We start from the raw sequence: 21,613 nt of genomic DNA, 5'->3' as shown, positions 1-21,613 counted from the left end.
GTTTAGACGGTGGCGTCTCGAAGACGAATTTCTGTAAAATTGTTGTTTACAACGTGTTAATCCATGCTGCATGTTTCATTTAACACTTTTTGGCTAAATGACACGATATGGAGATTTCAAGAAATGAGAAATTGCGATTTATGTAGCTAATCTGAGAAGTAGTATTACAACATTTTGAAAGCCGTGGATCAAGGCACTCAATTAGACATGATGTTTCTTCCATTCCGAAAAGAATTTGACTCAGTACACACCACCACTTAGTAAGGAAAGTACGATCGTATGAATCAGCAAACCAAATCTGCGACAGAACTGAGAATTCCTTGTTGGGGTGGACGTAGCAAGATATCTTGGATGTAGAGTTATCGACAGAAGTAGAAATAAATTTAGGCGTCTCCCAGCAAACTGTCTTTGGACTCTTCAAATTCTACGTTAATGACGTAATAGAATCTATCCGCTTCTGTCCTCGGAATTTCAAGGAATGCATTCCAGTCAACACTGTACAACTTTCTCTAACTCCACAAAAGATATAAACATAGGTTTGCCAATGTTCAGTCTTCCATTCTTATATGCGCCAGTTATACACACGGCAGAGGATACTAAACTGGAATTTTAAGATAAGGAACGAATGGTCGTAAGTGAATATTTAACTGGTGATCGATGTTTCAGAGCCAGGCCAGGTGAGGCACACGGCGATGGACATGCAGATCTGCTGTGACCGCCGACAGCCACACGGTAGTCAGCGTGCCAAAATGGAATGAGGTTTGGCACGAACAGTAGGCGTAGGCCGTTTGTAGATGTCTCATACTGCATAATGAAAAACTACGTGTCTCTTCGCATTACCTTATCAACAGTACACAGTCGCCTGTGGCATGCCCATGTTTAAGGCTGTTTGCAGTTCATGAGTAGTTAGCAAAAGCTGAACACTATTACATGCCTATATTACAGTCACAGATCCTTGTGGCAATTTAGCATTACGTACAATCTAAGACAAGAAAAACGACGCACCACGAAGGAATTGCAGGAATGGGACGAAAACCGATGTTGTGATGTAGATGTACAGCAAAATAAATTATTACAATTTCACAAAAATTGAATGTTTTATTCAAAAGAAAGATCTTCAGAAATTGAGCAACCCAGTAAGACGTTGCTCCACCTCTGGCCTTTATGGCCTTTATTTGGCTTGGCCCCGACTGACGGAGTTGTTGGAGTCCTCCTGAGGGATATCGTGCCAAATTATGACCAATTGGCTAATTAAGTGTTTTAAACCCTGAACTAATTGTAGGGCCCTGCTCATAACGCTCCAAATGTTCTCATATGGGGAGAGATTCGGCGACCTTCCTGGCCAAGAAAGGGTTTGGCAAGCACGAAGGCGAACTCTTGCCGTGTGTGTTATCTTACTGATTAACAGGACTGATGCCTGTCGTCCTGAGGGGTCTCGTGTCAAATTCTGTCCAACTGGCGCATAATATCATAAAAATCTCGAGCCCTGCCCATAATGCTCCAGTTCTTAATTAAAGAGAGATTAGGCGAGCATGATGGCCAAGGTAGGGTTTGGCAGTCACGAAGACGAGGGGTAGAAACTGTCGCCGAGTGTGAGCGGATATTATATTGCTAAAATGTAAGCCCAGGGTGGCTTGCCATGAAGGACATCACAACAGGACTTAGAGTGTCATCGACGTACTGCTGTGCTGTAGAGGCATCGTGGATGACAACCAAAAGAAATGGCACCTCAGACCATCTCTCCTGGTTGTCTGGCCATGTGCCAGTTGGCAGTCAGGTTGGTATCGAATTTTCAGCCTGGAATATCATTGGCTGGAGCATTATTGTGTTCAGTGATGATTGCCGCTTCGAACCCAAGCCCGATGACCAGTGCCGAGCCGGCCGGAGTGGCTGAGTGGCCGAGCGGTTCTAGGCGCTACAGTCTGGGACCGCGCGACCGCTACGGTCGCAGGTTCGAATCCTGTTTCGGGCATGGATGTGTGTGATGTCCTTAGGTTAGTTGGGTTTAAGTAGTTCTAAGTTCTAGGGGACTGACGACCTCGGAAGTTAAGTCCCATAGTGCTCAGAGCCATTTGAACCAGTGCCGACTTCTTCTCTTCAAGGGTTTGATTTTTGACTATGGACGTTGGGGGGCATCTTGCTACGCTAATGTGACACTGTTTCCACGTGAAGATATTATTTTCATTCAGTGAAACCGGTTGTCACAATAATAAAATCACCAATTATAGCTGTCTTGCGGTTCATTCTACTTCCATTCATAATGAAGTTCAACGGCTGTGGCTGCTCCCGCTCCTTAGATCATGAAATAGTAAATTCTGTGAGATATCGACTACTTTTACAATCTAGATATCGGAAACACAACCTGTATCATCCATGCCACCAACTATCTAGTTGCTTCTTCATGTCGTTCCCATCAAACATCGACAAGCTGACCAGCTTATTCAAAATGGAATGTGATTTGTCTACAATATAAAAATGTGTAACAATGTGATGTGTAGCTTGCAACTATGATATGTCCTACCTACCTCATGTACAAAGACGCAAACAACCACCAACAAGTGTTCGGTGAAAGTTCAAAAGCTGCTGGAACACGCGAATTCTGATAAACTCTGCACTTACTGTCCGCTTTCAGCAGATAAGCTTTCGCAAAGCCTCAAGACATGAGTTGACAGAGGTCGCAGGAGTCCCTAAGCCTTCACGTGCCCACTAGAGCTGCGTGTGTATTCATGCTGGTTATAAAAGACAGCATCTTTGTCTCACTTGTGGCAGCTACCCTTTAAGAGCTGAGGAATAGAATCGCTGAAGGTGTCGATTCAATAAAGAGGGACCTGTTTATTTCTATGTGGCATAAAGTGGACTACCGTTTCTATGTTTCTCGAACAACGCCTGGTGCTCATGTTTAGTGAATGGTATAGTGTCTGTGCAACATAAAACTTTGAATCTTCCTCTATCCGATGACATAAGCAATGTGCTTCTATCTTTCCTAGTTCGTCTATGGTAAACAACTGAAGTCTATATTTTCTTTTGGAATCATCCTATATATTGTCAAACATACAAGTGAGTCTTCGAGACCAGATTTCTAGTAGCAGTAATTATGCATAGGATGGGCAAGAAATCGCCTCCTGGAGACAACACGGTAATACCGAGTAAAACCACTTCTAGCCTTAATAAGCTCTCTCTGTTCTGCGAGAAAGACTGTCCACAAGTTTCTTCAGGTATGCTGTATTCTGCTGAACCCAATCGCTGATGAGTAGAACCCGCATAACTACCAAGATGGAGAGGGGAAGAAAGGATAGGTAAGGGGGGGGGGGGGGAGGGAGATCGCTGCTGTCAGCTGCATCGCGAAATTACGCGGTAACAGCTGCGATAATGAAAATATGCACCAGCCCGCACCGGGATTCGAACCCGGGATCTCCTACTTACTAGGCAGATGCGTTAACCACTGTGCCATCTGGGACACAGCGATAGCGCAGCCGCGCGGACTATCTCGGCACGCTTCACGACTGACCTAAATTCCCACCGAGCGCACACATAACCGCTGTCCCTGTTCGTTTCTTCCATTTTCGCTTCTCCGAGATTCCTACAGGCGGTAGGACATATTTGTGCATCTGCGCTGAAGAAGATGGATCCATTGCCCGGCTAGGCGAATCAAATCATACGAATCTGTGGTGTCTGTTCTGTGTCGGAAATGTCCGAAAGAACGGACGCCACTCACTCATATACTGCAATGTTGTTCGAGCCAAGTGGCTCGCCGGCGATACGTCGATTCGCACGTTTGTGCTGCCTTCCGCTGCGCATTGTTTCTGGCCGGCAGCGCCTCTCGCTGGCCGTTTTCGTGCGGCTGGTAGGTGTGGCTCGGAGCCGCAGACATTGACGAACGGATGCCGGTTAGCAACGAACGTCTCCTGCCTGCTACGACGTCTGGGCTGGCTTCAGAACAAGTTGGCAGCGCGTTCAACGATGGCCGGAGTGGTGTTCTTGCGGGGCCGCACCGAGGCGGCTCAGCTGTGGTCTGCAGCGGGGCCTGCCCGCGTCTAACCTGTGTTCCGACGGACGGTATTTTCTGATCTCCTCAGTTGCTAATGGCTGCTTCAAGTGCCCATGGTGAGAGCGTAACGCTGAATGTGCAACATATTTCTGGTACATTGTCTCACCTTTTAAGCCATTCTTGTTTGGAATTTCTGATGCGACCATATGTCGCAGCAGTCTGTCTTATGACTAATTTAAAGTGAACTCGAGTCGCAGATTGTCAGAACAAAAATATTCTCACAATTATAGCTTTCGGCTATTAAGGCCTTTGTCAACAACAGACATACATACCTACACACACACACAAACACACACACACAAACACACACACACACACACACACACACACACACATACATACATCCCGCAAACTAAACTCGCACACACGACTGAAACCACAATGCAGTCGTGTGTGCGAGTTGCGTTTGCGTGTGTGTGTCTATTGTTGACAATGGTCTTAATGGCCGAAAGCGGCACTACTGGCCATTAAAATTGCTGCACCACGAAGATGACGTGCTACAGACGCGAAATGTAACCGACAGGAAGAAGATGCTGTGATATGCAAATGATTAGCTTTTCAGAGCCTTCACACAAGGTTGGCGCCGGTGGCGACACCTACAATGTGCTGACATGAGGAAAGTTTCCAACCGATTTCTCATACACAAACAGCAGTTGACCGGCGTTGCCTGGTGAAACGTTATTGTGATGCCTCGTGTAAGGAGGAGAAATGCGTACCATCACGTTTCCGACTTTGATAAAGGTCGGATTGTAGCCTATCGCGATTGCGGTTCAACGTATTGCGACATTGCTGCTCGCGTTGGTCGAGATCCAATGACTATTAACAGAATATGGAATCGGTGGGTTCGGGAGGGTAATACGGAACGCCGTGCTGGATCCCAACGGCCTCGTATCATTAGCAGCTGAGATAACAGACATCTTATCTTCGTGGCTGAAACGGATCGTGCAGCCATGGCTCGATCCCTGAGTCAACAGATGGGGTCGTTTGCGAGACAACAACCATCTGCACGAACAGTTCGACGACGTTTGCAGCAGTATGGACTATCAGCTCGGAGACCATGGCTGCGGTTACCCTTGAAGCTGCATCTCAGACAGGAGCGCCTGCGATGGTGTACTCAAAGACGAACCTGGGTGCACGAATGGCGAAACCTCATTTTTTCAGATGAATCCAGGTTCTGTTTACAGCATCACGATGGTCGCATCCGTGTTTGGCGACATCGCGGTGAACGCACATTGGAAGCGTGTATTCGTTATCGCCATACTGGCGTATCACCCAGTGTGATGGTATGGGGTGCCATTCGTTACACGTCTCGGTCACCTCTTGTTCGCATTGACGGCACTTTGAACAGTGGACGCTACGCTGCCCTGGCCAGCACATTCTCCACATCTCTCACCGATTGAAACCGTCTGGTCAATGATGGCCGAGCAACAGGCTCGTCACAATACGCCAGTCACTACTCTTGATGAACTGTGGTATCGTGCTGAAGTTGCATGGGCAGCTGTACCTGTGCACTCCATGCAAGCTCTGTTTGACTCAATGCCCAGACGTATCAAGGCCGTTATTACGGCCACAGGTGGTTGTTCTGGGTACTGATTTCTCAGGATCTATGCATCCAAATTGCGTGAAAACGTAATCACATGTCAGTTCTAGTATAATACATTTGTCCAATGAATACCCGTTTATCATCTGCATTTCTTCTTGGTGCAGCAATTTTAATGGCCAGTAGTGTATTTTTTCGTTTGTCTCACTATTTATTGCTGTGATGACGTGGACAGCCTACTCCGTAGTATCACAATAACTTTTTTCGAAGCAAATAACTTATACAGGGTAATTCAAAAAACAGTTTACAAAGTGACGTGGCACATTGGGCATACAACAAGGATCAGTAATGACATTGTAACACGAAAGGTCGCTACAGGCGCGAGAGGGCGTTACTGTACGATCACAGGCGGAGCGTTCGCATACCGTCGTTATTCACGCCTTGGAAGTAACGTGGCTAACTACTCGCGAAATGGCTGAGATGCGTTTGATCATCCCGAGGCCGTGCGACTGAATCGTGTGGAATATCCCTATAAAAAGGTGCAGTGCCACACATTACTCGCCACCCTGCATCACCGAAATGCGAAACCGGCTCGTTCCATGTGCACAAGGCGGATGCTGGTCGCCAACGGAGAACTCGGACAGTCGCGGCGGAAGAAGGGTGCAGTGTACGCTGTCAGCAAGTACACGAGGTGCGTCCTGCGCCACTGATATCCGCCAATCGCCCATCTGGCGCATTGCACACGATGAAGGACTGCATCCGCTTCATTTCCAACGAGTCCAGGCATTGTAACCGAAGACCTACAACAAGCGCATGGGATTTGCGCTTTGGTTTCTGCAGGAAACCGCTGCAGACCGAAGCTTCACAGCGAGTGTGCTCTTCACCGATGAGGCTATTTGTTGTGCCTATCTGCGACTCAGCATCTCCGCTATATGGTGAGTAGCAACTTTCCTTCTCTAATATGGTTACATTCCATTCTGGATTTTCCATTGTTTGATTAAAGTGAACTCGATGTTCTAAGCTGCGGTAGTGAGGAGCCTGCTGTAACTGTGATAATTTGTTGAATTAATGGCTGCTTTGGATTGGCCTCGTTATTGCTGGCTATCCTATGAGTGAATTAAAATTTCTAGCAGTTATATAAGCGTCTGGGTAGGCAACACGAGAGAGGAAATGTTTTGCAATTAAAGATTGTTTGGTAGACTAAAGAGTGGTTACTGCTCAAGCTGTTTTAAAACTGTGTCACGCGTGATGAATTGTTACCAGAGCTCTGATTGTTTTACCTCGGTGTTGTTTTTTAAATAGCAAGAGTGAAGTTGAGTGTTTTAATCTAACGTTTTCCGTAAATTTTCGAATTCGGGCACTGGATTGAATACAGGAGTTGGCCTTGCAGGTGGCTCCGAGTTCTTTCCTGTGTTTGCTGTCTCGGCCTGCCCGGTTTGTTTACTCGCTTTGCTAAGCCAATTGCGCCTCGTTTGCGTATTCGTGTCCCCACTGTCCGTTAGTTGTTTGCGTGACTGGTCGACACGTGGCGATGCTCGCTGACGCTTCTGTCCGCTCCCGCCACCAAAGCCTGGTAAATCTGTTGCCCTGTTATGCATGTCTGTAACTGAATTTGATTCATTCTGTTGCTCCTTGCTGAATATCAATCCTATTCTGTTACAGATGTAGCTTCTTGGATTTCTGCCGCCGGTTGTCTGTTGTCTGTGTGTGGCGCCCTCACGCTATGCCGCCCGTAGATAGAGCGATTCGGCTACATTACATCTGGCAGCGAGGCCTAGATTTGTGGATCTTGTGAAACTACCCTGCAATTCTTTTCAAAACTCGTTACTATTAACTCAAGACTGAAAGGGCTAATTAACATGTCTTAATCTAACTGTGCGTGGCTAATTCACCCTCACACTGAATGTTTGAATAATTTGGTTATTCATTGCCCTGGCCTGGAAAATAGTAAGAATTGAAGTCTCATGTTTTAGGTAAACTAGTATTTAGATTCATTTGAACACGATAATAATTTTCCTTTCAGATTGGTTGCTTCTAGCGTTAACGCTTGTTAATCGTTGTATTATTTCTGTATTTCCGCTTTAGCTAAATTCTGGAGAAGTTGCATTTAATTGCCTTGCAGGAGGAAAACAATTTTGAAATTGAGGCTGCATAACTTGGTCATAGGCACGAGGAAATTAGCAACTACCTGACCCCGCTGTTTGGGTGTATTTAATTATTTTATTGTTGTGTCATATATTTGTTTTTAAATTTTTGGAGTAGTTTTATTAACTTAAATTATTTGTAGAAGGAGAACATTCATTATTTGAGCCCTTGTGGTGAAGAGTAGTCTGAGAATGACTATGGTTTGCCAGTAAATTTTCTTTGCAATTTGAATTTAATATGGCCTACGAGATGCAATCTTACAGTAATTTTTGCCTAAAGGGGCTGACTGAATACCCTTGCTTACTTCCCTGGGCAGTTGTTGACAGTTTCACTGACTGCTATATGAAATCTGTTATTTGTTGTAATAATTACAACAGTTAAACTGAGTGACTATTAATCGTGTTCTGAACTTAAATAAAGAGTGTATAACTATGAATACTGCTGCCTCTGTACGTTCTTGGGTTCCTCCTTCCACTCCACAACCACATGTGCTGCACCTTGCGAATTTTTAGCTCATAAAAACTCATTAATGTTGACTGAAACATTTTACCCGCAGTTACAAATAGCCACAGATGTTTTCTATACCTTTAAGATCGGGTGGTATACCGGGCCAATCAAGGAACCATAGGGCTCCTGAAGTGTTCGTCAAAGCGGGAACATATGCGTGCAGCTTCGGCTGTAGCCTCCTCGGATGACGGAGGTGTCAGTACAAAGATGTAGAAGAAAGGGCAACGATTTGTCACCTGGAATGTGTAAGTAAGCATCCTGGTTCATATTCACGCTAATCTGAACGAGTGTGCCCAAATCAGGATGTGAAAAATCACCCTCAAAACATTACAGAGCCACTTCCAGCCTGAGTTACACCACCTACGCGCGATAGATCAAGCGCCTCGTTGGGTGAGTGGGGCACTCGATACCTTGTATCATACAGCTACATGGTAGGCGTCCAGTTAGTTACGTCCCATTTTCTGTGTTGATTAGCGCGCTGAAGACTTCATGTTCCGCTACGAGGAATGACCGTTTGCGAGGCACCCGACTATAAATATGCGTTGCACACAGTTTCCTTCGCAATGTTCACTCGAAAAGTGGTTGAGGTGGATCTGCATTCACTGACTGCTGCTGTTCCCCGGGCCTGAAAGCAGCTGAGAGTGACAAGGCCTGCCGGCCGGAGTGGCCGAGCGGTTCTAGGCAGTACAGTTTGGAACCGCGCGACCGCTACGACCGCAGGTTCGAATCCTGCCTCGGGCATGGATGTTTGTAATGTCCTTAGGTTAGTTAGGTTTAAGTAGTTCTACGTTCTAGGGGACTGATGACCTCAGAAGTTAAGTACCATAGTGCTAAGAGCCACTTGAACCATTTTTTGCATTGATATAGTGACAAATCTGGCAACTTTACTCACGGTTTGGTTAGGGGCAAGTCCAAACAGCTTCTTTCTTCCATTCACGTTATTGCACTTGACTGCCATGACTTGTGTCAGTGTTGCAAGTCACATGACCATCTGGTACCAGATCTAGACCATCTACAGCTCCTGGAAATGACCAGTGTTCTCTTTTAACGGGGAACCTAAATTTTGGCCGGGTGAACTTATCTACATTTGAGTTTGCGTCTCCTTTAAAAACTGAGACAAATGTAAATATCGGAGCTGGGGACTTAACAAATAGATGTCGAAATAGTCGATGAGTACACAACGGGCACAATATTTCAGCAAACCATGTTGCCATCATCAGCTGCGCTGCTTTTAATTTTCATTCCATTCCTGATGGGAATGGTGGGCTAATTTTCGAACACATGAGTTCGTTTTAGCCGAAGTAATTTTTTATGCTGAGGCGTACTCTTTACTTGATTGATTTGGGAGTTGGGTTATTTTGCTTCTTTTACGTTACCATCCTAGTTTTCAGGGGAGATGAAATAATGAAGACCCAGAATTTTCACTCTTGCAAATGAAAAACACCTCCCTAAAAATTCAGTAAAGTTACTTCGCATACTTTACATTTTTTATAGTTTGTCATGCTCATTTTGATCTTGTAGATGCTACAGTAAATTTCCCTCCCGTTGAAGTCCTTCGAAATTGTGCAGTCCTGCATATATTTTTTGTATGGCTCTAGCGCTAACGCTTGGAGGGTACAGGTATTTCTATCTCTGAAAATTTAAATGTACTGGTGGATGTCTGAGGCGTTCTGTTGTTTTAGTTTCTGTAGCAATCCTTCATAGTCCATAGTTAACTGTTAACACAATCACTCTTTGTTCTAATGGCTGAATGTTGGGTACTCGGTCTACGTTTCCACTACTGGTGTCACGACCAGGGTATCCGTAGTATTCTTTGCTCTGTACTACAAATATTTGGTGTGTGTGCTTTTTACGTTAGCAATATCGGCGCCGCGTAGTCTAATGTTAGTCGTATGAAGCTGCAATATGTGTATTTTTATTCCGGTGTCGTTGCTCCATTGAACTTCCCTTTTATTAATCGCAGAAGTCCTAGTCGTTTCCTTGACTTTAATATCAGTTCCTTTGCAGCTTGTCTGTAGATCAAAGTGGAGTCGAATGTTAATCCAAGATACTTTAGCGCATTCAGACAGTTTGATATCAATTTGACTATTTCATCTGGAAAACTCATCTTTATCAATTTATAATACAACCTAGAGTGGCACACTTTATCAAAACTCGTCCTACGTCCAACATTAATGCTAAAGCACAATCATCAAAGTTTAGGTCTGCATAACATTAATGGCTGTTCTGAATACTGGATCCATATTAGTGTCTTTGGCGGAAGCCTGCTTGAATCGTGCATATTAATTGTTTTTTATCTGTGAACTTTAGAATTCTGAATCTTATGTCTTATCAATAACTGACAGCAAGGTTATTGGATGATGTGACTTGGGATCGTTTAATGGCTTTCCTGGCTTCAGGATCACTATGACTTTTGCAGTCTTCCATTGCACAGGGATTTTCTTTTGTTTTATAACTTCACTAAATAACATTAGTAAGGACTATATTAATTCAGCTGTGTTTGTCTTAATATATTCCTCGTTATCCGTCAGTATCTGGTGAATTACTTTTCTCGTTATTAATGGCCATCATAATTTCTTGCTGTTTTACATCAGCTAATAGTTGTGTTTTATCTTCATCTGGTTGGAAGTCATTGTCCGTCAGGGTTGCAGTACATTGATTTGTTTCTATAATTCGAATCATAAAGCTCATTTTCTGGATGTCGATTCTCTAACACTTTTCTAAGGATTTCAGTTTTTTCATTGTCATAAGCCACGATGTATGTCAAGTGATAGTGTGGGGCTCCCTCTTATGGTGTGGCCGTAAGTTGTCCAAAAGAAGGATGAGTTGTCCTAAACCAGTTTGCGCGTTCTCTCTATCCATTTGTGCTATCGAAACTCTTTGAGCTGGTTTCTGACCAACATATTTAGTCTGTTCCATTATATCTTCTAAGCTGGTTAGCTATCTGTTTATGAAGGTTATACATTCTACATTCGACTGTTATGTTATTTAAGATATATCTGGGGATTCTCTGTCATCCTGGAATAATGCTAACCTGCGAATAACAGTCATGCATAGCACTACGTATAGCGTTCACAATTCTGTCGTATTCGTTTATATCTTCTTTGCCGACCGCGGTGGCCGAGTGGTTCTAGACGATTCAGTCTGGAACCACGCTGCTGCTACGGTCGAAGCTTAGAATCCTGCCTCGGGCATGGATGTGTGTGATGTCCTTAGGTTAGTTAGGTTTAAGTAATTCTAAGTCTAGGGGACTGATGATCTCAGATGTTAAGTCCCATAGTGCTTAGAGCCATTTGAACCATATCTTCTTTGTTTCTTCAACATATCGGAGGAACATCGCTAGTGTTTGTTGAATTTTTCACGCGTCCAGCCGATTGAAGTCATGAAAAGTTTTCTAATTTGTTTTAATTCTTTATGCTGAGTATTAACTGTCACCAAGGAGGTATTAAAGAAGATTACGAGATGATCACCTCCAGTTCCGTCAGCAATCCACATTTCACAACATTGGCTTCCATTGTCATTAGTGCAGTTGAAATGGTCAGGTATGGAACTACCCATAGCTCCAATAAGGATGGATTTATCGTTTTCAAGCCTGAAGAGACAGTTTTTTGGTATTAGTCCTTCGAGCAAGTGGCCGTTCCTATTTGAGATTGTATGACCGAAAGCTATAGATCTGTCATTAAAACCTCCCATTATTATTAATGGACTCAGTGTTACCAGATACATAATACATTCTGCATTTACTTTTATATATTCTGAATTTATTTGGTCCTTTGGGGATTATATATTAATCCAAAGTAGATACATTTTTTGGACTTATCTTTAAGCTAACAGATTGAATGCCACAACATACTTCAGGAGGCATAATCCTAATAGCTGGTATTATTTTGTCATGGAAGATAGCTATTCTTCTTCCTTGATTTTGAGAGTCTTTTCGATGATGTATAAAATCTTTCGGTCCAATACGAAGGTCATATGCTCTGTTTTCTGTGACAGTAAAAATTTTGGCTTTTCCTTTATCCACAATGGACTGCATGTAAGTTATTTGGTTCGACGACCATTTGCGTTGAGAAAACCTATGGATAGGTTTCTTTCTTTAAGAGGGTGTAGCCCATTGTTGTTGATGTGGTCTTCAGTCCTGAGACTGGTTTGATGCAGCTCTCCATGCTACTCTATCCTGTGCAAGCTTCATCATCTCCCAGTACCTACTGCAACCTACATCCTTCTGAATCTGCTTAGTGTATTCATCTCTTGGTCTCCCTCTACGATTCTTACCCTCCAAGCTGCCCTCTAATACTAAATTGGTGATCCCTTGATGCCTCAGAATATATCCTACCAACCGATCCCTTCTTCTGCTCAAGTTGTGCCACAAACTTCTCTTCTCCCCAATCCTATTCAATACTTCCTCATTAGTTACGTGATCTACTCATCTAATCTTCAGCATTCTTCTGTAGCACCACATTTCGAAAGCTTCTATTCTCTTCTTGTCCAAACTATTTATCGTCCATGTTTCACTTCCATACATGGCTACACTCCATACAAATACTTTCAGAAATGGCTTCCTGACACTTAAATCTATACTCGATGTAAACAAATTTCTCTTCTTCAGAAACACTTTCCTTGCCGTTGCCAGTCTACATTTTATATCCTCTCTACTTCGACCATCATCAGTTATTTTGCTCCCCAAATAGCAAAACTCTTTTACTACCTTAAGTGTCTCATTTCCTAATCTAATTCCCTCAGCATCACCCAACTTAATTCGACTACATTCCATTATCCTCGTTTTGCTTTTGTTGATGTTCATCTTATATCCTCCTTTCAAAACACTGTCCATTCCATTCAACTGCTCTTCCAAGTCCTTTGCTGTCTCTGACAGAATTACAATGTCATCGGCGAACCTCAAAGTTTTTATTTCTTCTCCATGGATTTTAATACCTACTCCGAATTTTTCTTTTGCTTCCTTTACTGCTTGCTCAATATACAGATTGAATAACATTGGGGAGAGGCTCCAACCCTGTCTCACTCCCTTCCCAACCACTGCTTCCCTTTCATGCCCCTCGACTATTATAACTGCCATCTGGTTTCTGTACAAATTGTAAATAGCCTTATGCTCCCTGTATTTTACCCCTGCCACCTTTAGAATTTGAAAGAGAGTATTCCAGTCAACATTGTCAAAAGCTTTCTCTAAGTCTACAAATACTAGAAACGTAGGTTTGCCTTTCCTTAATATTTCTTCTAAGATAAGTCGTAATGTCAGTATTGCCTCACGTGTTCCAGTGTTTCTACGGAATCCAAACTGATCTTTCCCGAGGTCGGCTTCTACTAGTTTTTCCATTCGTCTGTAAAGAATTCGTGTTAGTATTTTGCAGCTGTGGCTTATTAAACTGATTGTTCGATAATTTTCACATCTGTCAACACCTGCTTTCTTTGGGATTGGAATTATTATATTCTTCTTGAAGTCTGAGGGAGTTTCGCCTGTTTCATACATCTTGCTCACCAGATGGTAGAGTTTTGTCAGGACTGGCTCTCCCAAGGCCGTCAGTAGTTCCAATTGAATGTTGTCTACTCCGGGGGCCTTGTTTCGACTCAGGTCTTTCAGTGCTCTGTCAAACTCTTAACGCAGTATCGTATCTCCCATTTCATCTTCATCTACACCCTTTTCCATTTCCATAATATTGTCCTCAAGTACATCGCCGTTGTATAGACCCTCTATATATTCCTTCCACCTTTCTGCTTTCCCTTCTTTGCTTAGAACTGGGTTTCCATCTGAGCTCTTGATGTTCATACAAGTGGTTCTCTTATCTCCAAAGGTCTCTTTAATTTTCCTGTAGGCAGTATCTATCTTACCCCTAGTGAGACAAGCCTCTACATCCTTACACTTGTCCTCTAGCCATGCCTGCTTAGCCATTTTGCACTTCCTGTCGATTTCATTTTTGAGACGTTTGTATTCCTTTTTGCCTGCTTCATTTACTGCATTTTTATATTTTCTCCTTTCATCAATTAAATTCAATATTTCTTCTGTTACCCAAGGATTTCTACTAGCCCTCGACTTTTTACCTACTTGATCCTCTGCTACCTTCACTACTGCATCTCTCAAAGCTATCCATTCTTCTTCTACTGTACTTCTTTCCCCCACTGCTGTCAATTGTTCCCTAATGCTGTCCCTGAAACTCTGTACAACCTCTGGTTCTTTTAGTTTATCCAGGTCCCATCTCCTTAAATTCCCACCTTTTTGCAGTTTCTTCAGTTTTAATCTACAGGTCATAACCAATAGATTGTGGTCAGAGTCCACATCTGCCCCTGGAAATGTCTTACAATTTAAAACCTGTTTTCTAAATCTCTGTCTTACCATTATATAATCTATCTGATACCTTTTAGTATCTCCAGGGTTCTTCCATGTATGCAACCTTCTTTCATGATTCTTAAACCAAGTGTTAGCTATAATTAAGTTGTGCTCTGTGCAAAATTCTACCAGGCGGCTTCCTCTTTCATTTCTTAGCCCCAATCCATATTCACCTACTACGTTTCCTTCTCTCCCTTTTCCTACACTCGAATTCCAGGTGTAGCCCATAGTGTGGAACTATAGGTAGGTCTTTCGAGTACTAGAGTTTGGTGGTCTTCTGGACTTACATTGTTTATGTAATACCTTACTGGATACCATAAATTTCTTTGTTGAAGAAGATCGTAGCAACTTGGTTTATGGCTGTAATAACCTTTTCGTTCTTATCATAGGGAGAAGGGGAGGAGGTAAAAGCGCGACACCGGCCACCATCAGTTCATCAGCGCACTTGATGACGGCAACGTTTGCCGGAAGACACTGAGGTGACGAAAGCCATGTGATAGCGATATGCAAGTGTACAGATGGCGGTGGCATCGCGTACAGAAGGTATAAAAGGGCAGTGCATTGGTGAAGCATCATGTCACGCACGCAGTTAGCGTTGAGATGTCGGAGCGAGAGGATGTTCGTACAGCGAAGGGTGTGGCGGATCGCCGTCCGCTAAGCCCGCTTTGTCGGCGGCCCCATCCGACCCCCCACCTACGATGAACGTGGCAACGTATATGGATACGAAAATGGAATACGTTTTGACGCACTGCAAGTTCCGCTGCCCGATTCGGACGACGAGTCGACGGCAAGAAATGACGCTTCCACCGCCGCCAGGACGACGAAAAGGCGAGCGACCACTGCCGCAGGAACAACCCGCGCCCCTCCTAAGGACAAAAAGACGAAACAGGCAGATGTCATCGTCGATGACGAAGGGTTTCACCTCGTCAAACGACCGGCCAGAAAGGCTCAACTCTCCTCAGCACCGCAGGTGTGGAGATGCCTGCTCAGAAGAGAGAACCCAAACCGCCGCCCATTGTGGTCCAACACACAGAGGACTACGATGGCCTCTACCGGATGCTCCTTCGCCTTGTCGGCCAAGATAACGTCGTTATTAAGCCGGCTGGCACCAACCTGGTTGCCGGCCGCGGTGGCCATGCGGTTCTGGCGCTGCAGTCCGGAACTGCGGGACTGCTACAGTCGCAGGTTCGAATCCTGCCTCGGGCATGGGTGTGTGTGATGTCCTTAGGTTAGTTAGGTTTAAGTAGTTCTAAGTTCTAGGGGACTTATGACCTAAGATGTTGAGTCCCATAGTGCTCAGAGCCATTTGATCCAACCTGGTTTATAAGGTCACCTTAAAAACGGCAGAAGATTACAGAAAGGTTACGGCTACATTCGAAGAACAAGGGAAGCCGTTCTACACTTACTCATCTGCAATGGACAAGACACTCAAGATCGTCTTTCGAGGCCTCCCTCGAAACTACAGCCTGGATCACGTCCGACGGCAACTCGAGGATATGGGCTATGGATTTGGTCTCCGGTAGATAACCCGCCTACCCTCTTGCCGCACCCGAAAGGAGACTCCGCTGGTCCTCGCGGTCACCTGTGATATCCCACACAACCGCGGGCTATGGCAGGTCACGAAGATCGCGGCGACACCTGTTACTGCAGAAAAACTGCGCTCGAAGAGGGGCGAACCACAATGCTACAACCGTCAAATGGTTGGGCATGTAGCGCGGTCCTGCACGCTTCCCCCACGCTGTGTTAAGTGTGCAGGGGAGCACGCCAGTCGAGACTGCACACGGCAGCGGACAGATGGACCGCCCAAATGCGCTGGATGTGGTGGGGAACATGTGGCCTCCTACCGCGGCTGTTCCAGTTTCCACCGGGCTGTGGCACGGAGCCGTGGTCAACGACCTGGCTCCATAAAGCGACGTGCACCAGTCAGACCTGGCGTCAGTTTTGCTGCTGCTACTACGTCTGGATCCTCACCACAGGCCTCCGTACCTGCGACGAAGCCGGCCACTGTTGCAACAGCTACCAACAACGAGATGGACGGCCGTCCACGGGCCACAGCGCGACTACCCGCGCGGCGCTCTGGACAGCAGCGGGGTGAAGACCAGGGACAACACGACCACTCCCAACAAGGACGTCAGGCTGGCGTCGTGGCAAGCCCGGCTCAACACTCCCGAGCTGCAACTGTACCATCCCAGGCGGCCGATTACAGCATGGACGAAATAAAGCTTTTCCTGCAAGAACTTCGGGAGCTTCTCAAAGATATCCCGTGGCAACTCAGTGCAGCTATTCAGGCAATCTCCACTGGACCATTGGCCTTCCAGTATGGCCTGTAGTCAACGAGGCGTCACAGTCTGCGTGTGGAATGCCCAGGGCATCCGCACCCAAGATGGCGAATTTCGACAGCTGCTGTGGGATGAGGCCATCGACATTTGCCTGGTTTCCAAGACTTTTCTCAAGCCTGGTGTCCATGTCCGAGCTGCCAACCACATGTGTTACCGGACCGACAGACCAACTCATGGCGGTGGCACAGCGGTCTACGTCCGGACTTTACTGGTGCACCATCAAGTCCCACTTCCGCCGCTACAAGCGCTGGAGGCCACTGCTGTAGCTGTCGACACTTCGCATGGGCGCATCACGTTTGTTGCTGTCTACCGTCCGCCTGGCAGACAGTTACTCCTACAGGACGTTGAAGCATTGCTGGCATTACCTGGAAAGGTCTTTGCTGGTGCTGACTTTAACACAAAGCACGCCGAATGGCATTCCCGTGTCACCAACCACGGACGAAAATTTCTGGGAGCAGCCCAGATGTGGAACGCCATCATCCTCGGACCTCACAAACCCACCCACTTTCCCAACAATGGTCGACCTCCGGACGTGCTCGACATTGCGGTGGCCAAGGGGGTGCCCTATGTTATATCCACCAGCACCCGCAATGCCTTATTTTCGGATCACATCCCAATTATATTTGACATCGATGTCGATGCCCAGCCAGTGAAGCGGAGATGAATCCCGACCAAGAACACCAGCTAGAGCTGGTATCAGGAGCTGTTGGAAGAGGGTCTCTGTGGTGCACCTAACGCAGACGATATTGGGATTGATGGCTGTGCCAGATTCCTCCAAGACTGTGTTCTACAAGTGGTGCTCCAGGCCACACCGCGGCCGCGATCTGACCCACCTGACCGATCCCGGCAACTACCACCACATCTCATGGAGGCGATAACTGCCAAAAACCGTCTCTTTCGTGAATGGCAGCTGATACGCAACGCAGCGACGAAGAGGGCTCTCAACAGGATGAGGAGGAACATAAAAGTTGCCGTTGCTAACCACCGCCATCAGGAATGGTCCAACCGCCTGGCCACTATTCGGGTTGACGATGGTACCGCTTGGAAAGCCACACAGCTCTTCCTCCACAGGCGTCAGAAGATTCCGCCGCTACAAGTTTGTTAAAACATCGTCAGCAGCCCAGTGGACAAAGCAAACGCCATTGCTGATGTTTTTGAACAAAATTTCCAACCCATAATGGACCCCATGGGTGCGGATCACGTTCGACTCGTTGCTCAACGTCTCCCAGTGTTCCTTGATGCCACTACGGGTGACGAACGTATCGAAGAGGTGGATGCTGCTGGTCTCCGATCAACTTCGGCGGCTCAACAAACGCAAGGCGGGAGGCCCTGACCAGCTTACAAATGAAATGCTGCGACGGATGCCACCAACAGTCTCTGAACACCTGGCTCGACTTTTAAACCGCATCCTCCGCACTGATCGCTATCCTCAGGAGTGGAAACACGCCGAGGTAGTCCCCATCTGGAAGCCTTGGAAGAACCCTCGTATACCGAGCAGCTACAGGCCCTTAGTTTGCTACCAGCAGTCAGCAAAGTCTTCGAAAGTCTGTAACTCTGCTGCCTCCTGCGTCACATCAGGGAAGAACGTCTCCTACTGGATGAACAATGTGGTTTTCGCCCTGGACACGCAACAATGCACCAACTGCTTCGACTCGTTGAAGAGGTCCTTGATGCCATCGAACGTCGGGAGTATTTCAGGGCCATCATCCTGGATGTTTCACGGCGTTCGATTCTGTATGGTATGAGGGGCTGCTCTTCAAGCTCCTGGACCTCGGTGTACCCCTGCCGCATGTCCGTCTCTTAAAATCTTACCTTGCCGACAGAAGCTTTCATGTCCGCACGGAGGACCTGTCGATGCACCGCCGGGTCAGGGATGGAGCTCCCCAAGGCTCCGTCCTCGGCCCCATACTGTACATCCTGTATACCGCAGACATGCCGCGAGAGGACAGGGTCCACCTCGCCCTCTACGCGGATGATACGGCGATGTACACGCGAAGCATGAATGCAGCTCTGCTAGAACGACGCATGCAGGCAGCAGCTGACGCACTTAGTCAGTGGGCCAAGAGGTGGCGACTCAGCTTCAATGGGGCTAAGACGCAAGCCCTTCTCATCACCAAGATGCATATCCCAGCCGACCTACCGCAGATCACTATCGGGGGAACCGCCGTACCTTGGGGCAATACAGCCAAATACCTGGGTGTGACGCCGGATAGAGCGCTCACATGGAGACACCATATCGAAGCCATCGTCAAAAAGGTCAGAGGCAGAATGACTCAACTCTACCCCTTCCTAAATCCGACACCTGCACTCCCGCCAGTACTGGGTGTTGCGCTTTATCTTACACTCATACGCCCGCTCATCGACTACGACGCTGTGGTTTGGGGCAATGCTGCAGCGACTCACGTCGACAGACTCCAGAGACTTCAGAACCGGATTCTACGTCTGGCATTGCACCTCCCTCGGGAATTCCCGTCGGACGACCTTAACCGAGTCTCCAACATCCGAACTGTTTGAGACAGGTTTCGTCAGGCTGCACGGCTCTTTTACGAGATGAACGCGCGGTCCGAAAATCTGCTCCTTCGAACACTGGGCCACTGGGTACAGCGTCTTAACGCAACCAGATGGTCCCACCTGCTTCGCGACCACTGAGTTGCCAGCACGTCCATAATACCGTCCCAGCAGACTGACAGGACATAAAACAAGAAGTAAGGACACATGACATGCACTGTCAGTTTAGAGGAATAGCATTCCAGCTTAGACTCCACCGACCCACAGGGGCTGATCTGTCCCTGTCAGGCAGCAGCAGCAGCAAGCATCATGTGTACTCAAGTGATTCAAGTGAGAAGGTTTCTGCTGTGATTAGGGCCGCACGACAGAAACTGACACACTTGAAATGCGAAATGAAGCTGAAGCTACAAAAAGACCAAAACTCTAAAAACATAAAACGTAAACTAATATGAACCAAAATCAAACAATAAAGGAAAATATAAGGTATCAGCGAAATCATAAAAACCAAAAATGAAGGTAATCCAGCAACTAGGGTATAAAAAATCAAGTAAACACCAGCCTGCAAGCGGGAGCGTGGGAGATTCCATTTCGCAAGTCCATTGTGTCAAAAGTGTACCGAAAATATCAAATTTCAGGCACAAACTCTCACCACCGTCAACACAGTGACCAACTGCTTTCACTTAACGACAGAGAGGATCAGCGTTTGGGAAGTATTGTCAGTGCTAACAGACATGCAACACTGCGTGAAATAACCGCAGATATCCATGTGGGTATCCTTTAGGACAGGGCGGCGAAATCTGGCGTTAAGATGCTATGGTGAGTGCACTTGTTAACAGCATTACATCGCCTGCAGCGCCCCTCCTGGGATCATGACCATATCAATTGGACCCTACACGACTGGCAAACCATGGGCTTGTCAGATGAGTCGTGACTTCATTTGGTACGAGCTGATGGTAGGGTTCGAGTGTGGCGCAGACACCACGAAGCCGTGGACCCCGGTTGTCAACGAGGCACTGTGCAAGATGCTGGTGGCTCCATAATGGTGTGGGCTCTGCGTACATGGAATGGACTGAGTTCTGTATATGTTGGGCTACTTCATTTGCAGCCATTCAAGGACGATGGAATTTTTTACGGATGACAATGCACCGTGCCACTGGGCCAAAATAGTTCGCGATGGTTCGAAGAACATTCTGGAAAGTTCGAGCGAATGATTTAACCACACAGATTGCCCGACATGAATCCCATCGGACATGTGTGGGACTTAATCGAAAGATCAGTTCGTGCACAAAACCCTGCACCGGCAACAGCTTCGCAGTTATGGACGGCTATAGAGACAACATCTCTCAATAATTCTGCAGTCGACTTCCAACGACTTGTTAAGTCCATGCCACGTCGAGTTGTTGCACCACACCGGACAAAAGGAGGTCCAATATGATACTGAGAGGTAACCCATAACTTTCATCACCTCAGTGCGTAGAGCTAAGGCAGTGTTCTGGTTTCCGGACACCGCTTTCCCCTTGCTGTTATGTTATTTATTACCACTAAAGTGAATTTACGGTTATAGTGAACCGCATTCGCTTTTTATGCTGCACTTAGACAGAAAGGTTAATGTGAATGTATGGTTGAACTCTTGATGCACTGCGTAAATAGTTGCTACTTCTGTCGCTGCTATTATACTTGTCTAACTTCCAGCAGGAACCGGTATTTGCAGTGAAGGTCAAGAGTCTACGGTTGCAGAGAAGACCAATAAATCAGGTTTTACACGCCTTTAAATCATTCACGTGTACCAACCGGCAGTAATGCGCTGCTTGAGGTTCCTCTTGTCTGACGTTATTCTCCAGGCCCCTTACAGCTACTGCCCGCAGTAAATCTTCCAACACTATTCAGCTCCCGAGGAGCACAACTTGAAGACCGCAGCTCGTGTAGACATAAGCTTTTGTGTGAAAACTTCGTAACGTTAATAATTTACGTATTAAATGATTTAGAATGAAAAAAGAAAAACTTTGTTCGTGACGTCTTAGTAAGAACCTTGTGTGAGCACTTAATAAAGGTGGCAGCGGGAAAATGCAATGATAATCATTTCATGATACGTATTTTTCTTTCATAAAGTGTGATAAATGCTCTTCCATTCCGTCGACCGAGCGACGTGGCGCAGTTGTTAGCACAGTGGACGCGTATTCGGG

General features: G+C 46.1%; 1 non-coding gene across 1 annotated transcript; it reads right to left on the bottom strand.

Annotated features, from left to right (window-relative positions):
* Positions 1-3,384: 3,384 nt before the first annotated feature.
* Positions 3,385-3,457, bottom strand: Trnat-agu (transfer RNA threonine (anticodon AGU)). Its single transcript has one exon. It is a non-coding gene; the product is annotated as a tRNA-Thr (tRNA).
* Between the last annotated feature and the right edge of the window lie 18,156 nt (positions 3,458-21,613).

This window comes from Schistocerca serialis, chromosome 7 (genome assembly GCF_023864345.2).
Source record: "Schistocerca serialis cubense isolate TAMUIC-IGC-003099 chromosome 7, iqSchSeri2.2, whole genome shotgun sequence".
NCBI lineage: Eukaryota > Metazoa > Arthropoda > Insecta > Orthoptera > Acrididae > Schistocerca > Schistocerca serialis.
The sequence above is the reverse complement of the archived record's forward strand: the minus strand, read 5'-3'. Positions and strand labels throughout refer to the sequence as shown.